At 46.9% G+C, this 5733-nt stretch overlaps 1 long non-coding RNA gene across 1 annotated transcript; it reads left to right on the forward strand.

Annotated features, from left to right (window-relative positions):
• The first annotated feature begins 857 nt into the window (after nucleotides 1-857).
• LOC144219910 (uncharacterized) lies at nucleotides 858-4419 on the forward strand. Its single transcript, XR_013331535.1, has 4 exons — nucleotides 858-941; nucleotides 1945-2021; nucleotides 3435-3521; nucleotides 4306-4419. It is a non-coding gene; the product is annotated as an uncharacterized LOC144219910 (long non-coding RNA).
• The last annotated feature ends 1314 nt before the right edge of the window (nucleotides 4420-5733 follow it).

A 5733-nucleotide genomic window follows, 5' to 3' on the forward strand; every position in this document is an offset into this window, starting at 1 on the left:
GCGGAGACCCTTGTGTGAGCCCGTGTTGGAGGGAAGCTGTCGTAAGGTGAGGAGGGGAATTCCCACCTGTGCTGTGTTGGTTGACCAGCAATCCCCAGGCCTGGGTGGCGGGAAGGGGAGAAAGCACTGGTTGGGAATGTCACAGGGGCCTAAACTCTCGCTCTCCAAGGAGGCTTGAGGCTGTGTGGGGCTGGCTGTACACTGCTCACCCGGGACCACATGGTGGAGTGGAGGGATCCACAATGTTGGAGAGCCCCATCTCCAGCCCCCACTTCGGACACAGCCTGGTATTCTGTCTCTGTACCTTTCGGGGCAAGTATTAACTCTTAGAGCCTGTGTCCTCAGCTCCAGCCTCCACTGGCCCTGGCTTCCACTTCTTCCAGCCCTTTCTGGGAGAGCAATGCAAGTACATTTAGCATGAGTATGCAACTAGGACTCTTTGGGTCATACCTTTGGACTCCCTTGGTACCCCTTGGTCTCCTGGGGATTCGATCCCCGTCTTACCAAGATCCCATGAATGAGCTGTGCTCGGCACTGCCTCATGTGGGTGGCGCATGGGCAGTCAAGAGCGTGGTCCTTGGAGTCAGGCTGCCGGGGCGGAGTCCTGGTTCTGCTCTGTGACCCTGGGGCCGGCTAGGAATGGCTTGCAGCCTCGGACTTCCGGTCTGCAATGGAAGAATGGGGATAGGAAAGGTATTTCCTGCAAATTTCTAGTATGAAGAGGAAGTGAGATTATGAATGCAAAGTACTTACCCAAGTGCCTGGCACGTGACAGGTAATCAGCACCAGTACTGGCTTCATGAGCCTGGGGCTATTTTAGGGATCAGATGAGATAGTGAGACAAAAAGCACTTTGCACAAAACCACAGGTCCTGTGCTCCGACGCCCTCTTCAATCACACAGGGACTCCTGAGGGAACCAGGATTTTCACACCGCGGCCAGGTATTGTGTTCTCTGCTCATAGCGACAATCCACTGCCTTGTCTCTGTGGCAAACTCCTATTCATCCTTCAACACCCATTAGTGTCGCCTCCTTCATGCAGCCTTCCCTGACTTTCCCAGGTACTGCTGGCTATTCCCACTTCTGCCTCCATAGTGCTTGGTGTAGATGTCCAGACTTACACGGAGGTGGGTTGCATCGTTCTGTGATGTCCTGGTTCAGTGTTGGCTTCTCCACCCAGAGGCTCTGAGCTCTTGGAGACCTCACTCACTGATACTACTCCCCTCTGGACCCCACATGGGGGCTGGCGCGTGGACAGTCTGAAATTCACGTGGCCTCGAATTGAAGGTCTGGTGATTCGGAGGTGATAAGAGATCACTTGGGAAATTTGAAAAGGTTATCTGATCTTTGGCAGAGCTCAACACGGAAGTAGAACTGGGCCATGAATACAGATTTAAATTCCTTACTTTTGTGTTTTTTTAAACTTTTTGGGGCATCTGGGTGGCTCAGTCAGTTGAGTGTCCAACTCCGGCTCAGGTCATGATCTCATGGTTCACAGGTTCGAGCCCTGTGTCGGGCTCTGTACTGACAGCTCAGAGCTTGAGCCTGCTTCATGGATTCTGTCTCATTCTCTCTCTGTCCCTCCCCTGCTCATACTCTGTCTCTCTCCCTCTCAAAAATAAATAAACCATTTAACAAAATTCTTAAAAAAATCCTTTTTATAATAGAGGAGAACCCACGAATGAGTTGTGTGGATGTATGTAATTTCTTCCTCCAAGAATTTGCTTTCTGCCTCATTAGTAGGAACTCTCTTGCAGGTTGTAAGAACCTTTCTCCCCTTTGTGCAGAAGGACAGTGAAGAAATGGCTTGATTTTTTCACACACTTGGGATAGATAATTGCTTAAGGCTGACTTTTGGACCGCTGATAATCCAATTAGGGTCTCAGGTGTAATTGTTTCTGTGTAACCTGGTGCCTCTTACCTTCCATGGTTCTGACTTGTGAAGCCGGCTCTCCTGGCAACAGCTTATCTTCCTGTGCGACACAGCAGCATGGCCATGGGGAAGTGCGCTCTGCTCGGCAGGTAAGAGGGAGGTAGCACTTGAGAATTTAGACAGGGAAATGTGGGCATTACCGGAATAACGATGGAGACTTCTATGAAGATGCACACATGTCAAAGTCTGAAACAGAATGAAATGTCCCTGACTGTAACGTGAGTCCAATGCCCTTTCCCCTCACTGCCGACCTCCCGGGCAGCAGAACAGGATGTGAATCATCTTTTTTGTGCCTTGTGCTCTGGCCAAATAACCCAGTCAGGGTGGAAGAGGGGGAATCTGAGGTTTGCGGCTGGCTGTGTTGAATTTATAATCCTCCCTTTCCGGTCCACTCCAGCAAACCAAAGTAAAGCAGCCAGGTGCTAGGGAAGAGCCTGAACTAGGTAACAGGACACTTGGATTCTGGTCCTGGTGGTGACAGGTCACTCCATTAACCTCATAGAACCTCGGTTTCCTCACCTGGGATGGGACTGAGATAGGTCAGAATCGAGGGTCATGAACCATCACCCCATGGCCAAATCCAGGCCCCAGAACTGTCTATTTGGTACCCAAATGATTTGAGTTAATTGCCAGCATTTAGAACTCCAAATAGGTTTTATAAAAAATACAATTTCTGCCTTCTGTTGATAATGGGAGAAATCTAGACGCCTTGGGCCCACGTTTCTGCACCAAGCTGGAGCTCAACAATTCTTTCAGTGAGGGTCCTTCCTTCACCACAGTCCTTACCTCTCCCTATTGTCTGAGACAAGGATTTATGTCACCCAGTGATACCATCTGCCCGGCCCCTACTGGCATTTAAGTTTATGACCCCTGGACTTGAGGGTCTTGAATTTCACATCCTACTTTGTCGGTATCGGCAAAGACACTTGTGGGCAATACTATTTTGTCCTTATTTGAATATAAGTTTCCATTTTATGGATGCAGAAATTGAGCTCCAGCAAGGTCAGTGACTGTGCCTGTGGCCAGGAAGGTACATGTTGTGCAGCCAGGAATGGGATGAAGGGCTTCCTGACTCCCAGTGAGAGGTTGTCTTGAAAAGGTGTATTTTCCACTTCCTGCACCGGAGGACCTCGTTGGACCCGTGCGTGTCTATGCTAAGGCCATCAGATCATCTGCACGCTCAGAACTATAATCAAGTGACCTTTAGAAACCACCTGGAAAGAGCCTGAGTTATCACTTAGCAAAGTAGCCTAGAGGAGAAACTGCTGATTCAGACTTGGAATCTGAGAAAAACCCCAACCACACTGGATATTTAGAAAGAAGAGTAATTCCTTACGTTTTGGGCACTTGGCAGTTTTTACAGTGTGTTCACTCCTGGTTCTAAAAGTATAAAGTAGCAGTCTGGGGGTGATAGAGTGTTCAATGCCTCCAACTCCTGCTTTTGTGGAATGTGTGTGAATTTTGATTCTGCAGCTTTCCAGCTTTGTTGCTTTGTCTTCTAGGTCAGTAACAGAAGGATAATAGCAACTCCCGACCTCGCGTTGAATGTGCAGAGACGTATGACACTTGGGTGTCACCTGCTTTGCACGGTGTGTGACGTATATGGAGATCTGACCACATGCCTGGCACTTGCTTGGTATTTTCCAGATATCCACTCTGTGGGGCAGATTATTTCCATTTCCATTTGCAGATTTGAGTCTCAGTGGGAATAAGACATTCACATGGCTTAGAAATGCTGGAATTCTGTATAATCTCAAATCATACAATATTTTTCACTACAACCTCATTGTTCCTCCTCACTTCTGTCTTTGTGTGTCCTCCTTACTAAATTCTGACTCAACTCAGAATTGAGCCTCAGTTTCCCTTCTGCAAAATGAAAGGATTGGATCAGATGAGCTTGTAGGCCTCTTTCAACCTTGAGATTTGATGATTCAACAAATGAATGAAGGGAAAAATGGATCATTAAAAAATAAAAACATAGGAGCCCATGACTGGCTCAGTCAGTTAAGCATCTGACTCTTGGTTTTGGCTCAAGTCATGATCTCACGGTTCATGAGTTCGAGCCCCACTTTGGGCTCCGTGCTAACAGCACAGAGTCTGCTTGGGATGCTCTCTCTTCCTCTCTCTCTGACCTTCTCCTGCTCTCTCTCAAAATAAATAAACTTAAAAAAAATTTTAACAAACACAAGCCTTGACTCCATTTTATTCCATTGCTTAAACACAATCAGATAACCAAAATGCTTAGCTTGAGTATAAAGAAAATAGTTTCTCCTCCTTACCCCGACTTTTCATTTTCTCTCTCTGTCCTCTTTGAAAGTTCACTTGTGCAGGACACACACTGGGGGTTGATCAGAAATCCTCCTCCTCTTCCAGGGCCCCAGGTTTGATTCAGAAAATAGTTCCGACAAACCATTATTGATGAAGAGAAGCCCGGGGCTATGGGAACAAAAGCCCAGTTCCTGGTATTAGCACCCAGCCGGCAAGAGACAAAAGGTGAGTGAGTATAAAGGGGAATTTGAACACATCCTCTGATTTTAAAATTAGTCACAAGATCCGTTCTTTTTTCTTTTTTTCTGGGGCGATGATTACAGAGCCACGACAAAGGGTCCTCAGTGACTTCCTTTCTCTTTCTTTTCTTTGTTTGGAGGTGACAAAGCCGGGCTAGGTGACCCCAGGGTTGGCGGTCACGTCCTAGGCACCGTAGTCAGGGTCCCATCAAACATACTCCTCTTCTGTCTCCATCGAACCGCATCAAGGGATTGACCTTGGCCAGTCAAGTTCACTGAGCTTTGTCACAGCTGTTTGAGCTGGGCCTTACTGGCCTGGACGTCCACAGTGCACAGAGCAGGGAGTTCTCTTTGATCTTCTTCAAGGCGGACTCTGTCCTCAGGGGAGTTTGAGGGCAGAATGGTGATGTAGCTGGTCCCGCTGGGAGGTGCCCTTGAGAGACGCCAGTGTCTCATCTGCTGGGATGTGGGTGACTCGCAGGTCTTTTGCTTTGGTCTCATTCTGAGTAGAATAGATGCCTTTCAGCACTGTCTTCTTGGCCTTCACAGCCTTTGCTTTGGCTTCGGTTTCGGGAGGGCCAATGGCTTCCTTCTTTGCTTTTTTAGCACTATCTTGGTGAAAATGTCTTTTTCTTTTTAAAAATAACCTTTCTTCTGAATATAAATAAATAAATAAAATACTATGTGTAGTAGACATTTTAGAAAGTACTGAGAGTTATTTTAAAAATTGTAAGTACATCATCAGATATAAACACTGTTTTATATTTATTATGTGTGTGTATATTTCATTTTCCCCCAATGAATATATATATATATATATTCATGCTGAATATAGACTTATATCTAGAGTTTTTACTTAACTTTCTGTGTGAGCATTTCTCCCACGTCATGGTGTATTTTTCAAATGACATTGATGGCTGCATTCTCCCCGCATCAATCTGCCACTCGGAACTCTCTCTTTTGTTCTCATTTAGCTTGTTTGCCACCTTCCACCTTCACAGATGACACTGCCCCGACTCTCCTTGTATGCTTATCTGGGCTTGCATCTCTGGCTCTTTTAGCTGGGTAGCATTTTCCAAGACTTGAAATGTGGGACTGAGGGTCCCATGTGCTCTAACCAAAATCCTGACCACCTGTCTTCTCCCTGATGCCCTGCCCTTGGGAGAAATCCCAAGCTAGTCAGTAAGGCTTCAAAGCCTTGCATAATGTGGTCCCTTCCAGAGTATCCAGATCCTTCCCCATAGCGGCCCACATCCAGTTTACAACTCTGCTGATTTAAATTGGTGTTGGGGTG

Source organism: Crocuta crocuta, unplaced genomic scaffold (assembly GCF_008692635.1).
Source record: "Crocuta crocuta isolate KB4526 unplaced genomic scaffold, BGI_CrCroc_1.0 scaffold119, whole genome shotgun sequence".
Classification (NCBI taxonomy): domain Eukaryota; kingdom Metazoa; phylum Chordata; class Mammalia; order Carnivora; family Hyaenidae; genus Crocuta; species Crocuta crocuta.